The 27681-nt window shown below is 52.8% G+C and overlaps 2 long non-coding RNA genes across 5 annotated transcripts in view; both read right to left on the reverse strand.

Moving 5' to 3' along the window:
- Positions 1–12344, reverse strand: part of LOC116157398 (uncharacterized) — a 29256-nt gene extending 16912 nt beyond the window's left edge. The window contains exon 1 of the long non-coding RNA XR_004141419.2: positions 12220–12344. This is a non-coding gene — a long non-coding RNA (uncharacterized LOC116157398). The remainder of the gene's footprint in view (positions 1–12219) is intronic.
- A 4233-nt stretch (positions 12345–16577) lies between these two features.
- The window catches only part of LOC135323092 (uncharacterized), a 91166-nt gene continuing 80062 nt past the window's right edge, over positions 16578–27681 (reverse strand). For 2 of the 4 annotated variants that reach the window (XR_010384314.1, XR_010384311.1), the window contains one exon: positions 16578–17513. This is a non-coding gene — a long non-coding RNA (uncharacterized LOC135323092). Of the gene's footprint in view, positions 17514–23231; positions 23351–27681 lie in introns of all 4 variants that reach the window. The other 2 variants (XR_010384312.1, XR_010384313.1) reach the window with 2 other exon arrangements.

Raw genomic sequence — 27681 nt, forward strand, 5'->3', positions numbered from 1 at the left:
AATCTGAAAAGGAATTGAAAAGTCTACAATAATAGATGCTGGAGAGGGTGTGGAGAAAAGGGACCCCTCCTACACTGCTGGTGGGAATGCAGACTGGTGCAGCCACTGTGGAGGACAGTATGGAGTTTCCTTCAAAAACTGAAAATAGACTTACCACATGATCCAGCAATCCCACTCCTGGGCATACATCCAGAGAAAAATAAAATTCAAAAAGACTCACACACCCCAGCTTTCACAGCAGCACTATATACAGCAACCAAGGAAACAACCCAAATGTCCATCAACAGGTGACTGGATAAAGAAGATGTGGTATATCTATACAGTGGAACACTATTCAGCCATAAAAAAGAATCAAATAATGCCAATTGCAGCAATATGGATTGACCTGAAGACTGTCATTCAAAGTGAAGTGGGCCAGAAAGAGAAAGAAAAATGCCATATGATATCATTTATATGAGGAATCTAAAAAAATAATAAAATAAAAATAAGGACACAAATGAACTAATTATTATTTTGACTTCTTGAATATCTGTAAGCACATCTGACTGTCCTTTATGATTGGATTACCGCATTCTGTTGATTCTTATTTTGTAGTTGGCATTACTCCTTTGATAACTATGTAAGTTTACAAAGCTAAAGATCTAATCTGTTCTTAGGGGAAAAAAAGAAAAGAAAAGGAATTAAATAGGCCAACATGTAAAGTATAAAGTAGCACCTGTTGATTCGTGCTCAGTAAATACTAGGAGGTACTAGGACTAGCAGTGGTGACAGTAAGCGTAGGTGTGGCTGAAGCAGGCGCAGTGGCGGTAACAGAGCACCAGCGACAGTGGCAGGAGGAGCAGCCGTGACAGTTGTAAGAGTAGTAACAGTGGTGGGAGCAGTGACAGTGGCAGCCGTGGTGACAGTGGTGGACGTAGCACCAGCAGCACCAGCAGGAGGAGCAGCCGCAGCACGTGGGTTGGCGCTGCCCTCTGGTAGCTTCAGCGAGAGTTGCTGAGCACCAGAGCTGGACGGCGGGTCGGGGGGCGTCTGCAGGGCCTCCTCCATCTCTATCTGCTCCTCCCCACTTTCTTCTTCCCCCCGACCCTCCCAGGGAACTCAGGGCTGCTTCTCTTTGGCAGGGATGATTCCACTCACACCTGCTGCAGTACACGTGGTGGTCGTGCTGGTGCTGGTGGCAGCAGGTGGTGGTGGTGGCAGGTGGGGGGATGCAGCCCAGCAGCGGGAAGAGGGGCACATGCAGCAGCAGCTGAAGCCCTTGGAGGGGACGCACAGAACCCAGGTCTTGGATGGCCAGGGGTGATGTCCTAGGTCAGGTGATGCTGAAGCTGATCTGACAGTTTGGGCTGGACTGGCCAGGCAGTTGTGGGTGTTGGTGGGAGGCGGGGGGACGTGCAGGACACAGGCTTGGACCTGAGGTGTGTCCAGGTCGGGGGCTGCTCAAGGGAGGGAGGGTTCTGGAGTCAAGGTGCAGGGAGAAGTGGGCAGAGGCCAAGGGCTCCAGCCAAGCCAAGGGTCGGGCCTTTCCAAGGGTGGCTGCCATGCTGAGGAAGGTTCCTGAGGTGAAGAAGGGCAAGGCCTCAGAACCCACAGAGCCCCTCCCTGACCCCAGGCTGTGCTCGGCCCCTCGTGTTGTCTCTCTAATCATCCCGCTACCACGTTGCCTCTACAGTGTCTCATCTCGAGGGGATGTCTTCACACCTACAAGGGTTGAGCCTTTAGAACATTCTCTGAAGGATGCAGCCCACCTGGATTCATCCACCTTCCCCCACGACCCCCTAACAGCAGAAGCGAGAACCGGTGTGGCTGACGGTGCTAAGATGGCCCCGGAGATGCCCGTCCGGGCACTCCCAGCCTCTTGTGATCCCCTCCCCACGGACACCTGCTGCTCCGGACCCAACACAGCAACCACAACGCCAGGGTGGCTCGGTGGTGAGGTTACGGAGGGTCGTGCCTCCCGTCCTGCCAGCACTCTCTCTCTCTCTCCCCCTCCCTCTCTGTCTCTCCCTCTCTCTCTCTCTGGCTTTAATGAGGCACCTGCCATGTTAGAAAGTCATATCACAAAGAACAGAGGGTGGCCTCTGTCCAACAGCCCTCAGTAAAGTAAGGCCTTAGAATGGAGCTTAATCAAAGACCTTTCCCTAATGGAGCGTTCAGACGAGACCACGGCTCTGGCCAGCAGCCGGCCTGCAGCCTCGGGGAGCAGTGCACGCAGAGGACCCAGACTTCTGAGCCACAGACATGGAGGCAAAATGTGTGCGGGTTCCAGCTGCTCAGTCCCAGGGTCACTTGTTACACAGCAAAGATAACTGACGCTACCGTGTTCCGCACCTTGAGATAGTACCTAAATCAGGGTCTCACGAAGACAGTAAAGGGACTGAAAACTCCTGGACCCGCAAGTCTGGCATAAACATACATTCTGCTCGTTTCAACGTAACTACAGCCGCAGATGGTACAGTGTGCAGTAGGGTTTGAATATTAACTTTTGATCCCACCCCCAATAGGCCATTGCTTTTTTAAAAATGAGCCAGGTGTGGTTATGGTCACAGGCTCAGTCCTGGTCCTCTCTGAACCCCGTCTGCCCGGGCTGCTTGGATTCCACGTGGCCATCGCCACCAGGCTTTTGTTGGTTTCATTTCCTGTGTCTGGACCTATTTCCACTTCCAGAAAAAGAATCTTATTTTAAGTGCTGAGTCTCTGCCAGTGGAATTCCTGAGGAAAGTTTGCTCCTCTCCTGTAAAACACCTGCCACCTCACATCCCTGCAACGGGGTCCTCCCACTGTGCCCCACGCGCCCCCACAGACGCTCAGAGCTTCACGCCACCGGCCGTCGCGCCTCTGTGTCCTGAGCTGCCCGGACCCCGCGAGCAACAGGGGATGGGCAGGTGGACTTTTCACCTGCTCACTCCTCGGAGACAGACTTGAGGCTGAAATACAGAGGAGCCCCTCGCTCCGCTCTGCGTCTTGGTCATCCTCCAGCACTGCCTCACCTGTTCACTCCCCCTGCTCACACACGCGCACATGTACACGCGCGTGCGCGGACCTACCTGTGAGCCATCATGAACCACCTGTAGGGACGTAACAGCCCAAGAGTGGGGTTTCTTAGCCCAGGCTGGCTGGTATCGCAGTGTTCAGCTAGAAGCTCACAGACCGCTGAGACCAGACGTCTTACCCGAAACATTAGTGAGCAACACAGAAGCACACGCCTGGGAGTTAACTGGGTGATGCCGTCTCTGAGTAGTAAGACCATCATGTTATCTGGGGAAGAATCCTATCTTATTCCCCTTGGAGCTTGTCAACTTTCTCGACGTGCCTTTCTCGAAGCGCATAGTTGTTATTAAATAAAACACAGTCTGGTCTTAAACAGGAGCGACAAAGCAGATATCAAGGGCTCTATCCTGGTCTTGAAAAGTCAGTCCCCGGACCAGGTTATGGCCAAGAACGTCCAACCATTTTGACAGTCACTTTGTGCTCCTATCTAACATTCATCACTATTTTCAACTCTCGAGCAGGTGACAGGTTAGTATATTTCTAATTTGAAGCAAAGGAAAACAGCCAAGTGAATTCTCAGCAAATTTCAAAATTTATGATGGACACTTGCATGCTGTCTGTCCTTGGATGGATCTGGAAATGTTATCTGTTAAGCCCCATAATGTATTGAGCGCCAATCCCTGCGGTCCTCTGTAAAACTGCAGTGAACATGGCGAACGTGTCCCCAGCACCTACCACGTGTCAGGTGCTGCTCTAGGTTTAATTCTCTCAACCCCAGAACTGACGCTATGAGACGAAGGGCTGTTAGTAACATTCCCGGGTTACAGGGGAGGAAATGCGGGCAGAGATGCTGAGTCACTTGCCCAGGGTCGCACAGCTGATAATTTAGGGCTGCGCTTTGAGCCTAAGCAGGGTGGAAAGGACGTTGGTGTTTAACCACTGCACTACAGTGCCTGTTTGGTCCGACTGAGTCTTTTAACTGTATTGTTCATGTGAGAGAGAGAGAGAGAACAGGAATTATAAATAATGAAGAGATGGGCCTGATTCCATCTCTTGGCTCCACTGCTGGACCCCACGAGGACATCCTTGCGAAAGGGCCAGAGGAAGTATAGAAACCCAAGCACGGACTGACATCACTGTGCTGCCGGATGCAGAGGGCACTGCGTCCTTTGAGCGAATGCGGGACTGAAAGGGAAGGAGCACAAAGGGACAGAGAATGACAGAAGGACCCCCGGAGGCTTCAATTACAGTCTAGGCAGAAAACAATGCCCCACACCCGTCGCTCAGCAAATAACGTGGTTTTACAACACTCAATGAAACATCTTACGAGAAATTAGATCCACTTGGCTTTGGCTCAGTTCAGAAGAAGGTGCTTAGAGAAACTTACCCTCATACCCAGAAGAGTCCACCAAGAAAAGTATTATTTCAACTGACTCGGCCAAAAGAACTTTCACTTTTATGAGAAACTGATGACTCTCTCATGGGCTGTGAAATGAATACTCTTCATACGGCTGTAAGGGATATTTTTCTTGGTATCTCTCAATGTGTTCCCACCTGTTTTATCTTATTTTATGGTTCAACACTTCACGAAGCAAGAAAGATGAGAATCAGCCTTACCGTCAATAAAACGTAAACAGCGTCCTCTCTCATGGAACAGTCGTAAAACAGAAACAGAGTGACGTTCGTGGAGGGGCTGGATTTGCGTACCTGGTGCCCGTTAACCGGTCATCTCCTCGTTCGTTCGTCCGCTCTCTCCCAGGTTACAGGTAAACAACCGCGGCCCAGACAGACCAAATGACTTGCCAAGGTTTTCACGCCCATCTTTCGATTCACGTGTCACTTTTCTCCTAGTGCCCATTTGGACCTGAATTGCCTATCTCACATTTGAGTGAAACAGACTATATTCTCCCTCAGATGGGCTGCTGCTAATTATGTGGGGCAAACATTTCCAACACAAAAACTTTTCCACAATAAAAATGATTACACAAAGGGCAGTTTTATTCGATGCACTTTGGAAGCTTTGAAAGGCACCTCCAATCAGCAAGCAGCTGGATAATAATTTAAGCCAATCTCTGTGGTTGTTTAAAGAAAATTAAAACATGTGACATTGTTTAATTCTGTGGAGCAGTGCTCAGTCTCCAGCTCAGTGCAGGACAAAGGCTGTAAAAGCCACCGCACTTTGTAGCTAGGAGCCCCGTACGAGGTTTTATCTTGCGCAGATGGCATGATATAAAGCTGTTAGGAGCATTATTTATTTCAAAATGTTTGCGTTGAAAACATGGAGAGACAACCCATCTCCAATTTAAGAACATCCGAGGGCAGAGAAAGCAGAGCAACGTCGAAGATCTGCGATTTCAAATAAAACTTCTGATGAAGGACATTTTAGAAATAATTATAAACCCATCAGTTACTAAGACAATGAAATTTCTAAGTCTTCACAGTAAATGGCCCGGGGCCCTATTGACATAAGAAACAGTGCTTCCATCCAGAATGTTCCGCACACAGCTTAGGACGCACTCGTGCATCGGATCCGAGCGCAGCAAACATCAGTTTGTATCCAGCTCTTGAATTTAAAAATACACGTGCTCTATCGACATACTTCTCCTGTAACGTCTGGAATCAGTGCTCCCACGGGGTGGAGGTACTGTTTAAAATCAGGTGAGTTTACTCTTTCGTTTAAAACCCTCTTTGGCGGCACAGTCTTGGCGCCAGGGTTGGCCGACTGCAGCCTGACAGCCAAATCTGGCAGCTGCCCGGGTTTATACGGTCCTTGAGCTGAAAATGGTTTTACATTTTTATAGGATGGTAAAAAAAAAAAAAAGTAAATAAAGAAAATGCAACAGAGACTGGATATGGCCCACAAAGCTTAAAATATTTACTATAGGTCCTGTATAGGAAAAGTGTGCCAACCCCCGGTCTACAAAACAAAATCCAAATTCCTGGTCTTGGCGTCCAAGAGCCTTCCTTAGTGAGCCCAGAACATTTCTCTAGCTTAATCCTTTGCCTCCTCCCCCATCTAAGCCATCGAGTTACTATTACTGCACAACAGGTTACCCCAAAATGTAGTAGCTTAAAACAACCACTTTGTTGTAACCCTGGATGCAGTCGGTGAAGAGCCGAGGACGTGGGAGAAGGGCTGTTTCTGCGCTGTGATGCCCGCTCGGGCCGGGCGTTCTGCAGCCGGGGGCTGTGATCGCCCAGCGGCAGCTTCTCTCCCGTCTAACTCCACGGCAGTGACTGAGCTTCCTCACAGCAGGGTGACCCTGGGGTAGCCAAAATTTGGACATGGTGACATAGGGCACCAAACACCAGTGAGTGTTCCAGAGACAAGGCAGGAACCGCGTCACCTTCTCAGATGCCCACGGGGAAGCTATGCGGATAAACTCCGCCACATTCTAACGCTTCTGAGCAAGAGCAAAGGGAGGGATTGTGGGCCCTGCCGGGTAATGGGAGGGACGGCGCGGCCCGAGGATGGGAGTGCAACCCCAGGGGGCTTCTCGGAGGAGTCTCCCTTCCCTAAGCTGGTCACACGCTCTGTAATTCAGAGTCGTGCACACGTCTGCCTTCTGCATGAGCGTCCCTGCCTCCCTCCCCAGCGCACTCCTAGACATGCGTCAGGGCCCCACAGGGTCGCCCACGAGGAGCTTCTCCCCTGGCATCTGCCCGCAGAGAGCTCACTGGCTGCAAGGGGGGAGAACGCACATCTGGAGGGGTGACTAACAATTGAAGGCAACAGATGATAAATAAAAAGATCGATCGATGTTTCTGAAAAAGTTTGTTCCGCAGAAAAGTTGCCCATTTGAAAACTGGCTCGTGGCAATGGAGAAATTGAACAGCTGGAACACGTGCTGGTGACCTGAAACAGTGGTCACCTCGCTGGCCAGAAGCAGGGCCCACTGCGGTTGGGATTGGCCCTAAAGACCCTGTTAGGTCCCAGAGCCCGTCCCCAAGTCCACACCAGAGAGCTGAGGACACGCTGGGGCTTGATTCTGTCTTGGCTGCTTCTGACGGGAGGCTCCTCTTCACCGTCCATCTGGCTTCCGTGTCTCAGTGAAGGGCGGCCCCGCCGCCCGCGCACCTGCAGGTCTGTGTCCTTCGTGATGAAACCCAAAGACGCGGCCGTGCTGGCCGAGCAGGTCCCTTCTCGCAGGGACAGACTGCGGGCTACTGAACGGAGCTGCTCCCACAGGGCCCACCCGGGAGCAGGTCACGTTGAACACAGCGTGCAGGAGGGGACTCCGTCCCGTAAACTGGGTTGAAACGCCCCTCCTGTCTCCACGGCAAGCATAGTGCTCACGGCACCAACAGCCAGCCAGCCCGGCGGTCCCCACCTGGAAAGACGGCAGACAACAGGCCTCACCGTCCAGCCAGCCTCCCACTCGCCTGGGCGCGTCCCACAGCCCCAGTAGAGCACACGTGCACGTTTCTCATTACGTAGGAATGACACAGAAAAAGAGTCACCCAAAGTTTCCACCTTTTCCTAAATCGAAGAACTTAGCAATAAATGGCTTGACATAAACAGATATTACTTTACCACAATCCAGTCCCTAACCCCACAGCTAAGGAGGGCCGGGGGGTCTGTGATCAGAGGAAACAAAGTGAAAGCAGGGGCGCCCGCACAGTCCAGGGGGACGTGAGGACGAGGCGACTGCATTTGACGGGCTCCGTTTTTAAAAGACAAGCAAATTTTATTCTGCCCAGATTTCTGACCCGAATGTCTGGCAGGAACCGTGTGAACAGTAGGCCACCAGCATCTACCTGCCTGAACTGGGTGTGCGTTAACAATCTTGCCTAGAGAAACAGGGCGACACTGTTCATTGCAGACCAGAGGGAAAGCAGCCCCCGTGCAGGTGGAAGCAGGCCCTGCAGGTGGCCTGGGGGAGTGGGCAGGAGGGCTTCACCCAAGCCTGCGTCCCTGCCTTTGCCCGCGACGCCAGGGCTCCAAGCTGAAGGGAACACGCGTGCATGAGGACTGCCCGGCCTGCTGAGAGGAAGCTGGCTTAGCCACGACCGGAAAGCCAGCGGACGGAAGCCAGCACTCCTAGTGCTGTTTCCACAGTGGCCCAGGTTCTCGGGGAGACTGAAGTGGGCCCACAAGTCCCTGGGCTGCGGAAGCCACATTCTTCCTAACTTGGCCTTAACTAAGTCAGCAGGTCAGCGAGGTTGTCCTCTCCCGCACGTATAAATCCTCGAGGTCACTTGGCATTGATTTCAGCAGCCCCCAGCTCTGATGCTCATGGTGGTGGGCCTGGGAGCGCGAGCCGCCCCGTTGAGCAGCCAAATACCTGGTGTAACAGGTGCTGCTGAAGGGGGTTCTTTCTGGTTTAGTTTTCCCTCCTCCCCGTCTTGTCCGGTGTGTCTTGTCCTCTGCAGCCAGAATTCTAGACTCCAGCACGCACGCCTCTCGTCACGTTTCTGCGCCAGCTGGGGCGCACACGTGAACCTAGCAGGCACATGCGTGTGTGTGTCCGCACACGCACACCCTGCCCTGCACCTCTCCGATGTTCACTAGTAGCAGCAGTGTTGTCATCATAACCTCTGAGAAGTCAGGAACAGCGGGGCCCGAAAGCAGGTCCTCGGAACTCCGGGTCCTGCGTGCCCCTCCATCACAGCCGAGCCCCGCAGTCTTCCACTCAGCAACTCACCGTGGCCCCCTGACGCCTGGGCACAAACACACCTGCCTGTTTGCAGCTCACACGCCGACATGGATGCCCCCAAGTCCCAGCAGCACGATTTCCACTCCACCTGCATCCATGCGCTCCGCTCACCGTGAACATGCTCCCCGCACACGCTGGTGTGTTATTCTCAACTCTGCGTTCCTCGGCCAGGAAGCCCTCGGAGCACCCCCGCGGGGTAAGCCCTTTCCACGGCGAGGGGACACGAGCGTGCCTGCCGAGAACTCTCAGGTGTGCGATGCCGTCTTCGAAGCCTTCCCGCCCGCCCGGCCCCTGCGAACTCCCTTTAGACTTGGTGCCGGGGCAGAGCCACTCTGGATTGCTCTTCCATTGTGCCTTTTGTGGTTTGTATCTGTTCCCCAGGCTCAGATGGCAAACTCCTTACTGGATCGTATACTATTCAGTAAGGAATCTGCCTGGCGTTTGGGGGAAGGACGTATGTCCCCCAGCAGTGGGACGTCCAAATCATGCGCGCATGCCCCCTCAAGAACGAAGGCTTTAAGAAAAATTAACCCGTGTGGGACAGAAATCTTTCAAAAATGTGATTGCCTTCCTTAAAAGCACGTTTGGAATATATCTACTGATGCCTTTTCTCCTGGCTCGCGGTCACGTTTACGGACCCAGTCCTTTCTCGGGCACAGTGGCCTCCTCGAGGGCCGGTGAGACGGCGCGGGCAGTGGGGGCAGCAGCCGTGGACTCGGGCTGTGGCATTTCTGAGCTCCCACGCGTTTTTGGATCCCTGGGGCTACGCTGTCTGCCCGGCCATTGGCAGGTCACAGCCAGGGTTCCTTTGTCCGCACCCCGTCACTTCCAGTTTGCGTTCAGCTGTTGTCACCTAGGAAATCAAATAACCAAGCTTGTCTGAGATTTAAAAGGCTTCAAATTAGAGCAAATAGGCCAAAGGCAGCGTCCCCGGGAGTCGAGCGCGTGAATGTCAGTGCGTGGGCTTGGCGGTGACGCCGCCTGCCTGATAGGCTTTGCGCTTTTTGTCCCAATTATTTATTTAACCAATATTGACAGACCAGGCCCCACTGCAGGAATGAAGCTGTGAAGAAAACAGACGAAGACCCCTGACTTGGGGAGAAACAAAAGTCCGTGGGTTAGCAAGAGACAAGGTACCCGAGGCAGTAAGTGCAACGGGGAAGCTGAAGCAGGGGCCAAAGCTCGGGACTGAGAGCCGAGGAGACGGGCCGGGCCGTCTGAGCAGGGACCTGACTGGAGGAGGGAGGAGCCGCACGGAGGCTGGCGGGGGACGTCCCAGGTGAAGGGGACAGCCAGGCGGCGCCTCGGAGCGTGGAGACACCCTCACGGGGTCCTGCGGGCTCCCCGGCGCCCGGGCCCTGACTTGGGAGATGGGGAGGTAACGAAGGGCTCTGAGCCGAGAGCGATGTGATGTCACGTTGTGAAAGCACCCCTCCAGCTGCAGGTTGCAAACAGGGACGGAAGGGAAAGCAGAAGTGGGGAGCCAGCGAGGGCCACTGCAGCCACCCGGCGGGGACAGACGGTGGCCCGGGCCTCTGTGGGCACAGTAATGGGGGGTGGGGGGGCGCAGATCCTGTACATGATGACAGGATAAGCCCAGGAGGGTTTGTTGGCATTTCAATGTGGGACGTGAGAAAAGGGGGCAAGGCTCCGAGGTTCCCGTCGTGAACACCGGGAAGAGGTGAGCTGGTACTGACCGAGAGGTGGGTGGATGTGTTCAGGATGCCCGTTCGGGGTCTAAGTGGAGAGACCAGTAAACCGTGGGATGTGTGATTTGGGAAACGTCTGGGCTGGAGAAGCAAACAGGGCAGTTATGAGCAGAAACGGGGCAGAAAGTGACGATTCTGAGGAGTCACAGAGGCTGACGTCACCTGGGGTTGGGTCCTGAGTCATCGGAACACTTAGGGCTCAGAAACGAGAACCAGCCGGGAGGGCTACGAAGGACGGGTGGGCGGAAGGAAGGCGGGGGCAGGGGCCCCCCACACCAAGTGAACAAATCACCCAGTATGAGGGGCCGGGGGGGGGTGCTGCCCCGAGCATCAGCTACGTGAGAGTTGTTCACCCAGCCACAGCGGTGCGGGGTCCGAGACAGCGTTCAAGGAGGGACCCTGGAGGCAGTGAGTGTGGCACCTCGGTCCTGTGCGCTTTATAGACGGAAGGTGGCGGGGGGATGGCAGGAAAGGAGAGGGGATCAGGGATAGGCTCCAAAGACAGGGAGATAACACCACTTTGTAGGCTGCACGGGAAGATCCTATAAAAAGGGGAACATCAATGATGCAAAGGAAAGAAAAAGTGCTGACCAAGGTCGGAAAACCGACAAGGAGGGCTGGGCCCCGTGCCCCAGGGAGAAGGTGCGTCTCAGCTGTGAGCGGAGCTCACCCGAGGGACGGCCGGGACGCAGCTCTGATGCTGGCGGGGGCTGAGCTCCAGCTCAGAGGCCTGCTCGGCCCACTGGGGGAAGGACAGAGACCCCGTCCCCTCCCCGCACATGCTGTCCGTGCTCCCCACAGGGAGGACTGCGTTAAGCACCTGATGTCTGGCCGGGCTCAGCTTTCCCTGCTTCAGCGTGATCTGTATTTATCACGTATTAATGCCACTCACCCATTTAGAGCCACTAATGAAAACAGTTTATGTAAGAAATGAAAACAATTTGTGTAACCAGTGGCTAATCCTAACACTTGGAGAAGAATTAAACATTCAGAACATGAAATTCAATAAGGCGCACGTTGGTTGTTCAATTTACCGCAAGACGTGGGGACCCGGGACAGATTCTAATTCCAGCTGACCTGGTTGGATGCCGCCAGAAGGAGCGAGAGCTAGTCCTTGTCTGCCAGCCGGTCCTGGGTCCCCCGGGAGCAGCACGGGGGCTCCTGGACAGAACGCAGACTCTGGGGTGACTCAGAGCTGGGTTCCGATGGCCACTCCCCGCCTTCCTGCGTGTGCCCCCGGGGAAGGCGCTTAACTCTCCTGAGTCCCTGTTCCTGATCTTACATCGGCTTCTAAAGTTAACTGTCAGGATTCCATGGGGTCCCGTCCAGAAAGTACAGTGTCCGGTCCCCGGGAGGCACGTGGGAAATCCCAGTGCTTTCCTCCCCAGGACTGCACTTCATTCTCCGTGAAGAACACACACACAGAGATAGGAAGGGAAGCTGGGATTCGGGTCAAACCACAGAAGACGCTACATCAGAGGCGGGAGAGGAAAGGGTGGCACAAAGGGGAGCTTGCACGGAGGACCCCTTGTGGGGCGAGGGTCGGCAGACACTCAGGCCACCTGAGTGTCACCTGGGTGCTGTGAATTCTTGCTTTTCTCCTGCGGGGCACAAAGCAGGCTTTGCAGCTTAGAGGCAGGTGGGGAGGGAGCTAACATCCCCATGGGGAGGGGTGACAGGTGGTTGATCGACCCTGAGTTTGTCCCGCACGCTGTCCCAGAGGACCCAGGGCAGGTTACTCCTGTCCCCGCAGCAGTGGCCTGCTCATCCACCAGCCTTCTGTTGACTGTCCTCCCTGCCTCACGTCCCCACCCCTTCATCGTGCTTCCTGGAATCCCCATCCCCATCCCAAATAGACTTACGGGCGCCCTCATCCTCAGGGCAAGGGAGGCAGGTCAGAGCTGGATGGATGTGCGTTGAGCTGAGCAGAGTCTGGGCGGTGTCAGCCATTGCATCATCCAGACCAGAGGCCCTGAGGCAAACACACTGCGGCCTGTTCGGAAAGAAACACCTCTTGTGGGGAGAAGGGTAGTCCTGAGGCCAGCGAGAGATGCCTCACCAGGGGGTGCACTGGGAGCCTGCCTCCCAGAAGGCCAGCTGGCCGAGAGGGGACCTGAGCACAGAGAGACACACGCAGACATTCTGCCAAAAAGGAGGAAGAAAAGGAAGGTCAGAGCCGTGCGGACGGTCTTACAGAGAAAGTGCAGGGCTGAGCAAGCCGGCAGGTCCCCTCCCGGCGGTGATGGGCGGCCCCCAGCCACAGGGACCAGATGTGGCCTCCATCACTTCCCCCTATGCACACACGCCTCGCAGGCCTGGTCTCGCCACGGGCTTGACGCCCTCGCAGGCCTCGGTGGCCCTGTCATGACTGCCGAGTTCTGTGACGGAGAACACTCCGGGCACCACGCTGGGTCCTACCGCAGAGGGAACTGAGACTCCGCCAGCTTCAGGCACTGGACCAAAGCTCTCACTGGAGTAAATAAACCTGCCACTGATTCTGTGAACTTCAAACATCCCCAAGGGGGACAAACCCTGGCACGCCATTGCTTTGGTGCTGGAAGGAGACTCCGTGGCCCCCGGGGAGTGAGTTCCATCACTGGTGACAACTCTGTCCCCCCACCAGTGTTTCCTGCACCGTTGAAAACAAACACGCTAAGTGCTGTGTTCTGAATGTGTCCCCCTAAACACGTGTGTTAAAACCCGCCCCGCAACATGACAGTATCAGGAGGTGGGGCCTCCTGGAGGTGATCAGGTCATGAGGGCAGACCCCCAATGGGATTCGTGCTTTTACAGAAGGGACCCCGGAGAGCCCCCTGCGTCCGCGACCCGGGGAGCTGGCCTTCCCCAACACTGAGCCGCCTGCTCTTGGACGCCCAGCCCCCAGAATGGCGGGAAAAGCCCAGCCCCCTGTCTGTGGTGGTGTCACAGCCGCCTGAACTGGGACAGTCAGCAGGTAGATACTCCTTGCGGTTACTAAGGATTTAAAGCTAAATGTAAACTAGGTTTACGGCAAATCAGACCCCGAAACACCTACTGCTTACAGTGTCAGCTGGAGACGTTTCTCTGCCCCGGCTTCTCCCTCCCCCCGTCTCACCAGACGAGAGTGCCTGCTGCACGCCCGCTGCCTCGGCGCGTGTCATCCCCGAGCCTGCGGATGAGTTACAGCGCAGCCTGCAGTGAAGGTGGTACGCTCCGCTCCTTTCTGTTACTTTATTTTCTATTTAGCTATGGAATGGTTGGCTTTAATAAATGGTCATTTTGTCTTTCATTAACGTGTGGTAATAGTTCTCAGTTTTCCGAGGTAGAAAAGGAAACTGTCATTTGTGTGGCTTAGAGAATTCTAAAGGCAGATCCAGATTTGAAATTTGCTCAATGGAGCAAAAATCCACAAAGCGTGGGCTCTGGGTCAGATCTCAGTGGTGGTCAATCACGGGAGCCTTTGTGGTTGAATCACTGAAATCCAGGGGAAATCCCAGACTGGAAACATCATTACTCGTCTGTCTCTGCCCACACAGTTGTCACCACTCCATGTTGCATGGTGGCATCACGAAGCCATCCTACGAGCAAGGAAAAAGGGCCGAAGACCCAAGCTAGTGCTGTGAGAAATGCCTATAATTCTTTTACTTAGAAATATGAATAAAACTTGATGTGCTCCTAGAAACACAATGCCATAATAAAGTTTAGCCTTTTTTTGCCTTACACTTTCCAGTCGTTGGGTTAAACTTCACGGAAGAACACACACCCTTCTTTTCTTTTAAAGACTGCACTTTTAAAGCAGTTTTAGGTTCACAGCAAACCTGTGAGGAAGGTACAGAGATCTCCCATTAACCCTTCATTAAGCGTATGCACACCCCACCGGATGGTACACTGTTACGTCCTGAACCTACACTGACACATCGGTCACCCCCGGTTTACAGTAAAGCCCACCCTCAGTGTGGCACATCCTATGGGTTTGGATGATGACGTGTCATCCAGAACACTTCCACTGCCCTCAAAATCTGCATAGACCCCATTCCACACCACCCTACCACCCCCAAACCCTGGAATCGCTGATCTTTTTACAGAATCCACAGTTTTACCCTTTCCAGAATGTCATACAGTTGGAATCTTAGAGTCTGTAGCCTTCTCAGATTGGCTTCTGTCAGGTGGTCAGATGCATTTGTCTCCTCGACGTCTTTTCATGACTTGACAGCTCACTTCTTTTTAGTGCTGAGTAACATTTTACTGTCTGGATGCACCACAGTGTGTTTATCCGTTCACCTCCTGAAGGGCATCTTGGCTGCTTCCAAGTTTTGGCAATTATGAATAAAGCTGCTATGAACACCCACACGCAGGTTTTTTGTGGACACCCATGTTGAACTCCTCTTGGTAACAACCAAAGAGTCTAGTTGCTGGATCATGTGGTTAGAATATGCTTAGTTTTGTAGGAAATCACCAAATGTCTTCCAAAGTGGCTGCACCATATTGCATTCCCTTGAACAATGAGTGAGGGCTCCTGCTCCACACCCTCACCAGAACCTGCTGCTGTCGGTGTCTGGGTTCTGGCCATTCTAACAGATGGGCAGGGGTATCTCTGCATTGTCCTGATGGCATATAATGAGCAGCATCTTTTGTACGCTTAAATTCCATCTCTTCTTTGGTGAGATATCTGTAAAGGTTTTTGGCCCATTTTTCAAATGGGTTGGTCTCCTACTGTTGAGTTCCGGGTGTTCGTTGTATATTTTGGGCGACAGTCCTTCATCAGATGCGTCCTTTGCTAACAGTTTCTCCCAGCCTGTGGCTTGTCTGTTTATTCTCTTGACGTTGCTTTTGCAGGGCGGACGTTTTAGCTTTGATGAAGTCCAGCTTATTGATTATTTCTCACGATGGTGCCTCAGTGTTGTATCTAAAAACTCATCACCATACCCAAGAGCTTGGATTTCTTGATGTTATCTTCAAAGCGTTTTATAGTTGTTTTTTTATTTTGCATTTAGGACAATAATCTATTTTGAGTTCATTTTTGTGAAAGATAGAAGGTCAGCATCTCAATATGTTTTTTGCCTGTGGATGTCCAGTTGTTCCAACACCGTTTCTTGAAAAGATTATTTTTGCTCCACTGTATTACCTTTGATCTGTTGCCAAAGATTAATCGCCTATATTTGTGTGGGTGCCTTTCTGGGCTCTCTGTTCTGTTCCATGGATCTGTTTGTCTGTTCTTCCACTAACACCATGATGTCTTGACCGTCGTAGCTTTTATAGTAAGTCTTGAGGTTGGGTAGTCCACTCCTCCAACTTGTGGTATCGCACAGATGCTGAGTAGACACGAGAAGCTAAAGATAAATATAAAATTTCTTACAGCATCACTAAAATACAACAGAAGCAGTTACAGCTTAAAGGCAATAGTGGGATGGTCATGGAATGCAAAAACTAAATAAATAATCCAAGAAAAGGGAGAGAAAATGAGCAGAGAAGCCAAGCAAAACACACACACACAAAAAAAAGACATTTGGGGAAAAAATATAGCAAGTAGCAAAATGGTAGATTTATTTAAAACAACTATATAAATAATTAGCTATAATATAAATATGTTAAATTCCAGTGAAAAGGCGTAAGTTGTCAGACAGCATGAAAAGGTAAGAAGAACAACACGCAGCGGTGGCATCTGCTAAATATGAAGACACAGACTGAAAGTAAAAGGTTAGAAGACAGCGAATTTCAATTGTGTGCACAAGGGAGCTCACGGAGGTGTATTAATATTAGACCGAATAGACCTCAAGGCGAGGAGACACAGAGAGAGAAGGAAAAGCCACAGTGAATAAAAGGGGACACATGTCCCCAAAGGTGACTGCTTCTAACAACAGAGCTTCAAAATACCTGAAGCAAACGTGCCTGAACTAAATAGGAAAACAGAAAATCAACATCAGAGTTGACGTTTACCGACTTCTCTGTTACACGACGTTCGAGAACTGACATAACAGGTCTGTGATCACAACGTCACGGCTGGGCGTCTGTGGGCTGGTGGCGGATTGGAACGGGCAGGAGGGAACCTCCAGCAGTAGTAGAAACAGCCTAAAACTATATCTGATTATGTGGATATATGTACGTAAGTATATATTTGTCAAAACTCATCAAAGTGGACATTTGATTTTTACGAAAGGAAAAGAATAGACGTTATTATGTGCAAAGTGTGACAGAGTGTGTATTAGTCTGTGACAGCTACGGTAACAAATACCACAAGCCGGGGCCTTAAACAGTAGGAATTTATTTTCTCAGTTCTGGAAGCCAGGAGGCCAAGATCGGCACACAGGTAGGGCTGGTCCGTCCTGACTGTACACAGCCATCGGCACACAGCTGTCTTCTCCCCGCGTCCTCTGTGTGTGTCTTCATCCTGATCCCCTTTTCTTAACAGGACACTCGACACAGCTTAGGACCCACATTAATGCCTTCCTTTTACCTTAACTGCCCCGTTAAAGGACCTGTTTCCACATTCGGAGGCACTGGAGATTGTCGCTCGACATAGGCATTCAGGGAGGCTCGATGCAACCTGTAGCAGCCCATCCACACCATGATCCCATAAGAACTCGGAAGAGGAGGACTTCATGATAACCCAGCTAAACTCACCAAAACTGCTGTGAGTCGTGGCTTAAAAGAAAGCAATTTAAGTTAAGCAGAAATTGAGAAAATATTCTCCTGAAATAAACCCAAACACACATATTTTCCCTTAAATGTTTTTTCTTTGTTTTGTTTTGCTTTATGGTAACTTTGGAAGCTGCAGGAATCTTCCCCAAACCCCATCGGTCTTTCTTATCCTGGCAGTGAGCTTGGCAGGTGCGGGTGTGAGGACTGTGGAGGCGGACCTGTGGGGAGATGTGGAAGCTGGCAGACTTGTTTGAGCAAACTAGAGGACGCCAGCCTGGGCACATGGGGGCAGCCGGGACAGGAGTCGCCCCGAATGGCGGCTGTGTGGTCTTCCCGGGAGGGTGACCGTCCTTAGTAACCAAGCTCATTCACATGGCGGGTACCAGACTCACAGGCTTCCTCCGGAAGTTCTGCTCGCAGATCGGAGAGGATGATCGTTGCCGGCGTGGGAAAGTCGCGCTACGGACACAGGTCTGACCCCCGTACGATGTGGGGGCCAGACCACGTTTCCAGATTCACACTGCTTTCCAGCTGTTGCCTGGAAGACAGAAAAATAAGGCTTGTCTCTTTAACAGAATTAAGTTCATGAGGAGTATTCAGAAGGCGATATGGATGCAGTGTCGACGCCAGCAAGGACTCTTTATTTTCACCGTCTATAAACCTACACAGCACAGGTGTTCCGCGGTGGGAACCCTGGGCTGTAAACATCTGAGCTGCAGTGCTGAAATCTTGAGTCTTGCGACCAAACGCAGGCAGGCGAACGCTGCTGTGACCGCCGCAGACACGTTTCACGGCCCTCATTCCAAGCCAGTAAACAGGTTTGCATGAAAGCACGTAATTCATTTAAATCAAGACACAGATCACCTTAAAAATGTTATCCCTTAAGAAATCCTTCCATTGAGAGTATTTCAGAAAACTCTGCCATCCCCAATTCTGTTCTCCCCAGCACGACCCTTAAAACAAGCACCTCGTCCTCCAGACAGCACGTCGGGAAGACCAGCCCGTATCGCACGGGTCTCACTTGCTAAAAGGGTTGGGGGTCGGGAAAGTCGCACAATGACATACGAGGTGTGCCTGCATTTAGAAAATCTAATGATCCTGGGGCGCAGCCATTAACCTTCAGAGAAGGAAAGCTGGGCTGGGCGCTTTCAGAATTACTGAGGCCAATATTTCACCATGACACGCATTAGTAATGAATAATTAAATGTTTAATATAATGTTGCTTTGGTGAAAAATGATAATTTTACAGGCGATGGACCTTAAACCTCTTCTGTGTTGCTACGTGGCATTAAGATGAAGGGGTGGGTGCTGATGAAATAAATGCATTTCTGATGGCTGAGCTGCAGCAATTCTGACGGTGAAAATCTTTTCAGAACCCTCCAGTGACCCTGCCGGGAGAATTCCATGAAAAATTTAAGAGGGAAATTTCAACCTGGAACGAGCTCGCGTCCCACACCAGCTTGCCTGAGGTCAAACAGTGCTTTTTCGATAATGCTGAGTTAATGTCACAGACATAACTCATTCAGCAAATGCAGACGGTACCACAGCCTGAAATGGAACTTTCGCTTTCCTTCAAATCCTGCTTTTATTAGGTGCTGGAGTTATTTAAAACAATTTAACAAATGCCTCTCTGCATAACTTCCTATTAAAAAACGTTTATTGTAAGAATGTTCCTTTCCTCCCGGTAAACACAGCTACCGCTCGGAGGGGTCCCTCCATCACTCAGACTGTCACCGAGCAAGTCAGCCTGCGGACGTGTCTCGTTCGCAGCAATGCCCTTGCCAGGAATGACCACTACTTTCTGAAAAGAAAAATTACGTTTCAAAGATCGTTTATTTCTTCCCAGTAACATTTCCTCCAGTAGGGGTAAGAGTAATTCCTTTAATATGCAGGAAGCGCTAATTAGAATCTGCACTTCTATTCATTTGTTCTAATTTTGCTGAAAAGTGCAAAAGTTCTGGAGAAAGGTTTAATTAGGGCAAGATGTAGAACAGAGACATGAAAAGTTAACCCCCAGGAGTCACACCAGAGCTTTCTACCTACGGTCAATAAAAGCGTGCTAACTGTTTTCTTGGCATTTGTGGAACCAGGATTCCCAAGCCAGTGGACCTGAGCGCTATGCCTTCCACCTGAGAAGTGGGCAACTTAACTTGTCAGAACCTGATCTTCAGGGAATCAACCCTCAGTGCCCAAATAGAGACAACGTCACTGTCTCAGGGCATGAGTCCACAGGATGTGTCCCCCGCAGCCTCCACTGTCACTTCCTCCCCGACCTCTTTCCCCAGATTTCACCCTGAGCAGATCAGCATGCAGATGCCTGGCTGTGCCTGTCCAGCCAGATACACTCAGGGAGCCTCGGGTCCCAGGTTCAGACTCAAAGACGCATTTGACTACACACTGAGCATTAACGTGCCCCGACCACAGGGCTGCGTGTGGCGCAGGACTTTTCTGTGCTGTAACCCTCACCACAACCCCATGAAATACGTATAAATACGTACCTCTTACAGATCATGAAACGAGGCTCAAAGAAATGAGGGCATTTCCCCCAGAAGAGCCACACAGAGCTAGGGTCTCAGCCGGACATGTCCGCCTCCACGCCTCGTACTCCACACCCAGCACCGCAGACCCCTCTACACAAATGCCGCCCGCAGGCCCAGCCAGACTGCTGACGCCGATGGCAATCAGCCCCCAGACGGAGGGCCTCATCCCTATTAGGAGCAGCAGAATTCAGCAGCAAAGACGATGGTCTAGAAAGCAGCTCTGTTGGACTCTGTTCTAGATCCACATGGATGAACCCGTGTTAACTTGGCCAAATCCAGGGAACCTTTCTGAGCTCCCAGCCCTTAGTCCCTAAAACAGTGATGGTTCTGCTTATTCTGCCATCTCCTGAAACAGTGAGATTCAAGCGAGATCAGGCCTGGGAACAGTCTTTGAAAAGCCAGTGCTGTCAGAGGACCAGAATGACGATGACTGCCCTGCCCGAGAGAGCACACACAGGTGCCTCCCTGGGGCGAGAGGACGCAGGTTCCCTGCAGGAATCTAGAGAGGGAGACAGTAACGTGAACTGAGAGGGGAAAACGAAACAAGCCCAACGGACCCTCTCAGGTAACGAGAGCATATTCTACACGCTCCATACTGGCACCCAGACCCTGCTCTCCCAGGGTCCCCCGCAGAGTCTGCAGCATCTTTCCCTGCACATCCTGTGCCTGTCAGTGCCCAGAACTGGCCCTGCCCCGCTCGTGCCTCGCCCAGCACGCAGGGGGCATTCCGAGCTGGGCTTCCAGCTCGTCTGCTTGCTATCTGGATTCTAAAAGAGCTAAAATATCAACTTTATTTTTAAATTGAAACCGAACATAAAATATTTACTCCCAGCAAGTAACTGTTGGAGCCACTGGAGAAAACACTCTGCTTTTAGAATCCAGACTGTGTTAGCCACCTGGTTTCCATGAGTGCTTTTTCTTGGTCCTCATGACTAAACACAAAAAGCCATTCTTTGCGTCTTACGCATCAGCCAGCAGCTCTGGTCGTAACGGCCACGTTAATATTCCAGGCTCCACCAGAACCCTTTGAAAGGGAGCTCGCACCGAAGCGCTGCGCTCTCCCCTGCAGAACACGTGGCCTGAGCGGTGCCCGTCCCAGGACTCTCCGCAGCCGGTAGGATTCCAGTGGCCAGCACCTCTCGGTGAGCACAGGTGTCCCCAGCTCGGGGCAGTTCATCTGGGTTCGTGGTTCCGCTCTGTTCTCCTGGACCACAGAGAAATAAATGTGGCCTTCTGGCCACCTCCCCTGGTGGATCTACTTGGCTGATATGAAGGAGACAGTATTCGCTGCGCAGCTCATAGTGAGGATGATTCCAGGAGCTAAACGATGTTTGTGGTCATCGTGAAGTAATGCTGACTCAGCGGTATGGAAGGGGACCCGAGTTCGCACACTGGAGGCCTGTGAGCAGGCGAAGCAGCGGCCCTCCTGGACAGCCTTTCTAAGCCGTCGTGAAGCCCACCAGAGGGGCTAGGTTTTCTGTGCTTATTGCTCATAATTCTGGAGGACAGAAGCCTGAGATCAAGGTGCTAGCATATTTGGCCCCTGGGGAGGGCCCCTTCTTGGCTGGCAGACAGCAGCCTTCCCGCTGCGGCCTCACTTTCGGCGAGAACGGTCTCTCTCTCACCTTTTCCTATGAGGACACCAGTCCCCTCCTGGGGGCCCCACCCACGCGGCGTCTTCTAACCCAAACCACCTCCCAGAGGCCCCACTCCCAGTACCACCGCACTGGAGGTTGGAGTGTCAGCATGCGAATTTGGGGGAGACACATTCGGTCCACAGCACCCCGCCTGTGAAATGGAAACACGGTACCTTCCTCGTGTTGTGCTAAAAACTGAAGCGTAAGGTGCAGAGCAAAGCCCCAGATGTGCTGACTGTGTCATTATCGGTTTTCACTTGGGCCCCAAGTTGGATTTGACACTGATTTTGCATGAACATTTCTTACTGAAAACTGAGACTTCTCACCACCTGCAGCTGAACCCAGCAGCAGCCCTATGACAAGTTTATGCTAACTCACCTCAACTGGGGAAAGTCAGGTAATATTAAAAAAAAAAAAAAAAACTCAAAATAAGCCCTGGTCTTTATTTTAAGTGAAATGGGGGAAAAGTCTGTCTTCAGTCTTTGCTGCTGTTCCCTTACAGTTCTACTCACTTCTTTTAACATTTTGGTGGCATCGTTAGAACCGCAGAGCAGAAGCTGCATCCTCGAAGGCAGGGAAAGTGCTGGGAGCTGGGGGCGTGCGGCTGGGACGTCGGGACCTGGGGGCAGAGTCCAGGCGAGAAACCGGCTCTCCGCCAGCTGCCCCACGAGCTCTCCTTTCGTTCTGTTTTTATCACCCAAGCTCAGTCTCTCCTGAACTTGAGTGCATTTTCCCCTTTGTCTTGTGTTTGCATGAAATGACCTCGATCCAAATCCATTCAAGAGACAGACTTCAAAATATTATTTAGAAACACAAGGCTGGGGGCTTCATTAATCCAGATGATCGTAGAGCCCTTCCTCTGATGACCTGGAGGTTAAATATTTTGTTCCCAGTTTAAAATTATTTCTGCAAGAAGCACCCCTTTTGAGGATACCCACATTGAACGTAAACTAGTGGTTACAGATCCCTGTAGGAAGTACTTTGTCTACACGTGGATTTAAAAAAGAAAAACCTCTAAAACCCCTTTTGCCGGCTAATCTGCTTTTGAGTTGATAATTTTGTGCCTTTGAGGGCGAGATGGGATGGTGGCCACACCTTAACGGCTCAAGGTGAAGGTCATTACGTTCATGCCTTTATCCCCTTACTGCTTCCCGAACCTTCCACCTGGTCCTGCTCTCACGTGGCCAGGCCTGTCGCAGGCTCCCACGGCCTGACCCGGGTGTCTGAGTGGCCCCCAGGCCTCCGAGGAAGAGCTCGGTAACACTGGGGCTACGTGTGCACAGAAGTTCTTCTGCTCTCGGGGTCGCAGGTCGTGGGTTGGCTTAGTTTCTACTCAACAAAATACTCTTACCTTCGCCCAGGCCCCTTCCGAGCCTGAAATCTGGGGGTGGATGGATACCTCAAGGTGTCGCCATGACAGCAGGAGAGCCCAGCAGCCGCAGCACAAACGGCACTGGTGCTTTGGTTCAGTCCCGGCAGCGCCGTGAGTGAGGGTCAGAATGAGCCCCTCCTCCCGACGCGGGCTGCTGCACCTCCCAAGTGAACGTCCCCTCTGTGAAGACCTATTTGCATGGATGTCGCTGGGAAAGTGTGGCCTCCCCTACGTAAAATGCGTGATGCAGGCTGGTCGTACAGTCTCACAGGTTAACAACCCGTGACTACAGCAGGGGGTTCTCGGTGTGGCTTCCGGGCTCCCCGCGCCCCGTCACCCCCCCCCACTGACCCCCCTGCAGGGCCTGGCCTGGCCTCTGCTCGCTGGGCCCTGCGCAGGCGGCAGACCCCTCGAGGCCACACGAGGCTCGGGGAGGTTCTACGACGACAAGAAGCCTTGCTCACACGCAGCGCCAGCCTTGGAAGGACTGACGGGCGCAAAGAGCTCTCCCGGCCCACAGCCTCCAGCCCCGTAAGTGAGGCCATTCAGGGCCACGTGTTTCCTCCCGCTCTCCTGACGCTAGAAAGGGGGGGAGGGGGGTCCAGGTCGCCGTGGCCCAGCTGAGCTGGGCGCATACAATCAAATTAACAACAAGGCAGACCAGCTCTGCCCTTCCCTCCCCAGGAAAGCAAGTCGTCCAGACGCACAGCCACGGTGCCCAGCCACCTGTCCCCTCGTGAGCCGCTGCAGCCTGGGGTCCGCACACCCTCAGTCCCTGGCGATGACCAGTCCTGTAGCGATGACCAGCTCGTAGCAGTGACCCGTCCTGTGGAGGACAAGGGAAGCGCCTGTGTGAGTACAGGTCCTCCGACCCCAACTGAGACCTGAGCACACAGAGAGAACTCAGTGAGCACTTGTTTTTATGAAGAAAACATGAATGAAAATCACCCTGGGACCCTCGATTATCATCTGAACTGTGTCTCCTTTAACTCTGGCACCTACTAGCATCTAAGCACTGGGGACCCTTTACATAACGGCTTTCGCTGAGGACCTCTCCCTGCACATCACAACCCTGAGAAGGTGCTACTTGTCCCACTTTGCTGATGAGGAAACTCCAGGTGGAAGAGGTCAGGCAACCAGCCCAGAGTGATCCAAACACAAAGCACAGACCAGGAGGCAAACCAGAGGAAGGAAACCCAGGCGGTGATGCTAAGGTTTGGCTCTAAACAACTACGCTTCTATTTACTATAGCCAAGACATGGAGACGACCTAATTGTCTGTCGACAGACAGTACCCAGGGTCAAATAAAAATGTGCGTGACATTGAACAGCTCAGAGACAAAGCACACTTCAGTGAGGGCCGTCTCGGGGGCTGTTTCCACCCACCGGAAGGCGGCTTGCCACCCCCTCTGCCACAACCCTTCACCTTCTTGAAGACTTAGCAGAAGGGCTAGACAACCTGATCTCCAGGGACCTCGTCTACGCCTGTGTTTTCACGTTGGCAGAGACCGAAGCCATACAGTTCACTCATACTTTCAACAACAATCAGCCATTTGTCTTTGAAACTAACTCTTGACAACAGAACCGTGCCTTCTGGGACGGCCCACGATTCCTGCCCCCACCTAACACGAGTGACCGTGTAGGAAGACAGCCCACTGCACAGTCTCGTCTCTGATCCCACAGAGTGACGTGGGGGTGCCATCCATCTAGGACCCCGATAACCTCAGCAGAGGCGTCGCATCTCGGGGGCCAAGCCCCTCCTCAAACCCGTGGTGAGACGCCACGATGAAGACCCCAGACAGAGCTTCTGACAGGTGTGGGGGCCGCCGCGTCCCAGTGGGCGGGATGCTGCCCTCAGCTCAGGGGTCACCCAGGGCCCTCAGCCATGGTAGACCTTCTGGTTACACTGACGTGCCTTGATAATCGACAGCATCGTTTACCGTATTTGCCAGGACAGGAAGAGAGCACTTAAAAGCTGACGTGTTTAGAAGACAAAGGAAAACAGGCTTCCACACAGCTGTCAGCCTCAGCCACAGCAACGCCTCTTTCCCTGTCAACAAAAACGCGTCCCAAGAACGTGATGTGGCGACACACGTGGAGAAGGCCACTTGTCCCTGTGAGAGGCTCAGACAGAACCCGGAGTGCACAGAGGAGCCGGAGGCTGGCGGGGAGGAACGCCCCGCTTCACGCCGCCTCTCCTGCCTGCTCCCCGCGGAGGGCGCGGAGGGCCGCACCAGGGCCGCCAGGAGCAGCGCAGGGCCTGCAGGCGGCGCGGCCCAGGCCGACGGGCAGTGGACCCGTGACAGCGTCACCGCCCTTGGGCAAATGTCTTCAATGTGTACTTGTGTCTGATGCGCTTTTTCGTCAGTGCAACATAAATTATGAAACGACAGGGGTGAGAACTCAGCAGTTACCGAGCGCTCACCGCGCTCCAGGGGCAGCGCTGCACGCGTCACAGACGCAGCGAGTGACTCTAACCCTGAGGTGTGACAGCCGTCGAAGTGCCTGACTTTTCACAAAATTAAATACCTTCTCCCTTTTGTAGGAAAGTGAATAAAAATGTTCCGAAGAGACTACTCGCCACCACACCGGTTAATGGCTTAACTATTTTTTTTCCTTCATGGCCTTCGGGGCCCTGAACGGGCTGGCCTTCACAGTGAATGATGTTGAAATGGCAGCTCCAAATAGAGACGTTTTGTGAAAAAATGCTGGGCTTCGGCAAGCCTGGGTTCAGCCCCAGATCCCTCTCTTACCCGCTGCTGACATCAGGGTGTGTCCTTCAGGACCCCTGCTCCCTCGGCTGCTAGGAGAGAAGGGCGACCCCCGCGCCCTGGGCCCGCCTCTGCTGCCGACGGGCGGCGCCGGCCAGCGCCCAGGGCGGCTGCCCGCTGCCCCGGCGGCTGTCTGCCGTGCCGTCTGTGGCCTCGCTGTGCTCCCACAACCCCGGGCACACAGCAGACCCTGTCCCCGCCTCCCTGCGTGCCAGGCAGGCCGCGTGCCTGGCTTCCCGCCACAAGGTGCGCATGGAGGAGACGTGTGCCTCTCCCAGACCCGGCCCCGAGGACAGAGCGGCACAGCCCCACCTCGTGCCCTGCTCCTTCGCGCTCCGGGGAAGGAGGAAGGAAGACGACCCAGGGAAGACTGGAACGCACATGTTGAAGCCGGCAGGACACCCAGCAGCTGGGCTCCTGGAGGAGCCCCCCGAGGAGGCGAGTGAGCAAGAAATGAACGTCCATTGTGTCTGAGCCGTGGTATGTTGGCTTGTGGATGGCTTTCCCTCCCTGGGCTAAACGAGATCAACTTTGTAAGACTTGCAGCAAATAGCTTGTGCTTAATACAGACCAGACAGCATGGTACCCTGTCTTCCCCTGAGGACGCAGGCAGGCCCAGCCATCGAGATCAGAAAGAAGTGTGCATGGAAGAGGACAGAACACGGAGGGTCTAGGAGCCCATCCTTTCAGAGTGAAGCCCAGCTCCCATCCTGGGCTTGGAGCGCCACGGGGCCCAGGCAGGGGGCTCCAGGCAAGGAGTGCGCGTACGTTGCCTGGAGCTGCGTGGAGGGCCTCCTACTGGAAAAGGGCTGCAGCTGGGAAGACATGCCTGCTTGAAAGCCAAACCAGGAAGACAGTGGGAGAAGGGAACAGGTCACTGGAGCCGACCCCGGGGAGAGAGAGCCTGGCCACCCGGAACGCTTGTCAAGACCAAAGCCTGGGGACAAAGAGGGGACTAGACCTCAGCCTGACTGCTCTGGTGCCACTGCCATGCACCCAGCGCTGTCACCTGGCATTAACACGTGAGCACAGTTTCCTCCTCTGTGACTACAGCCCGACGTAAGAACAAACAACCCTGACACCCGGGTTGGGAGCCCCGACCCGTCCACGCCACCCCTCCTCACTGGCTCATTCGCATGCCCTCCTGGTGCTCACATCCCCCTCTGGTTCACACTTTATAACTCCGCTATAAATATATTTCTTAAAGTGCCCTTAGGCCCTTTGTGGATAAGAATGGAAAACTAATAAAATAAAAACAAATTAAATATTTCTGTGATTTGCTAAGAAGAGTGTATCTTGCTCAGCCCTCGGACTGCAGACCCACGTGTGCACGTCAGGCTGGGGCTCTGTGCAGAGTCACAGAAGCGCCCAGTAACTTTGCCTGTTTGGGTACCTTCCCAAGTCGCGTGTTTCGATCCCCGAGCACCTGGACTCTGTGCAGATACCACCTTGAACGTCAGAAAGTGCGTGGGGATGTGGGTTGAAGACGTGTGAGAACCAGCGGTTTTGAGAACGAGAGCTACAAAGTTCTGGGAATGGAAGAGCCGAAAGTAAATTCTCCACGTCCCAGATGGCAAGTCGCTTTCCTAGGACCGACATGGGAAAACTTAAACCAACCTACAGACTCCCCTCCTCACCCCTCTAGCCGCCACCTCAGCAACGGACCTGGGGAGACAGAATCCGGCACAGCCGCGATTGCCTCAGAAAATGGTCAAGTCCTGTGACTGTGCAAAGTCACTTGTCAGCGCACACAGGGGCTATCTAAGTCCTTCCTCTGATCCAAGTTGCCTTAAATCCATAAAAATACTCAGAAGCGAGATCTATTCTGAGCTTTTATTGACACTGACACTGGCTTTTTATCTCGAGGTCATGACCTCAGGTTTATCTTGGCAGCTCTCACGGTGGGCTGCTTTGCAAGTAAATCATAATTACTGCAGACAACAACGTAGCTAAAAAAAACACAAACCGCTAAGCATTGCAGGAAAACAGGTACTTTGTCTGGTCAATGAAGAGGTGATCCACACGGAAATATCTAATTTTCAGACAGCAGATTTCATTAGGAGTTGAAGCTGATCGGATGGCTGCGTTTTGGAGAAAGGGCGGCTTTCCTGGGGAAATGGTGGCCGATTCCAAGCTACAGCTTAGCTGACAAGCAAAGCTCTTGCTCTGTTCGATGAGTACAAGCAGGCGAGGCTGGCCGAGCACTCACGCTGTGTGGGACACAGGTGGCTCGGGCTCCTGAAAGGATATGGTTGGCCCAGGGGGAGTTGCTCCCCAATGCTTTTGTGAAGCAGTAATAATTTCCTTTTCTTATTTAGGAGTGTTTTCAAAAGTTATTAAAAGTGTATTAGTCACAGAGAAAAGATGGAACGTCCCAGGCAGGTGTC

Source organism: Camelus dromedarius, chromosome 15 (genome assembly GCF_036321535.1).
Source record: "Camelus dromedarius isolate mCamDro1 chromosome 15, mCamDro1.pat, whole genome shotgun sequence".
Classification (NCBI taxonomy): Eukaryota; Metazoa; Chordata; class Mammalia; order Artiodactyla; family Camelidae; genus Camelus; species Camelus dromedarius.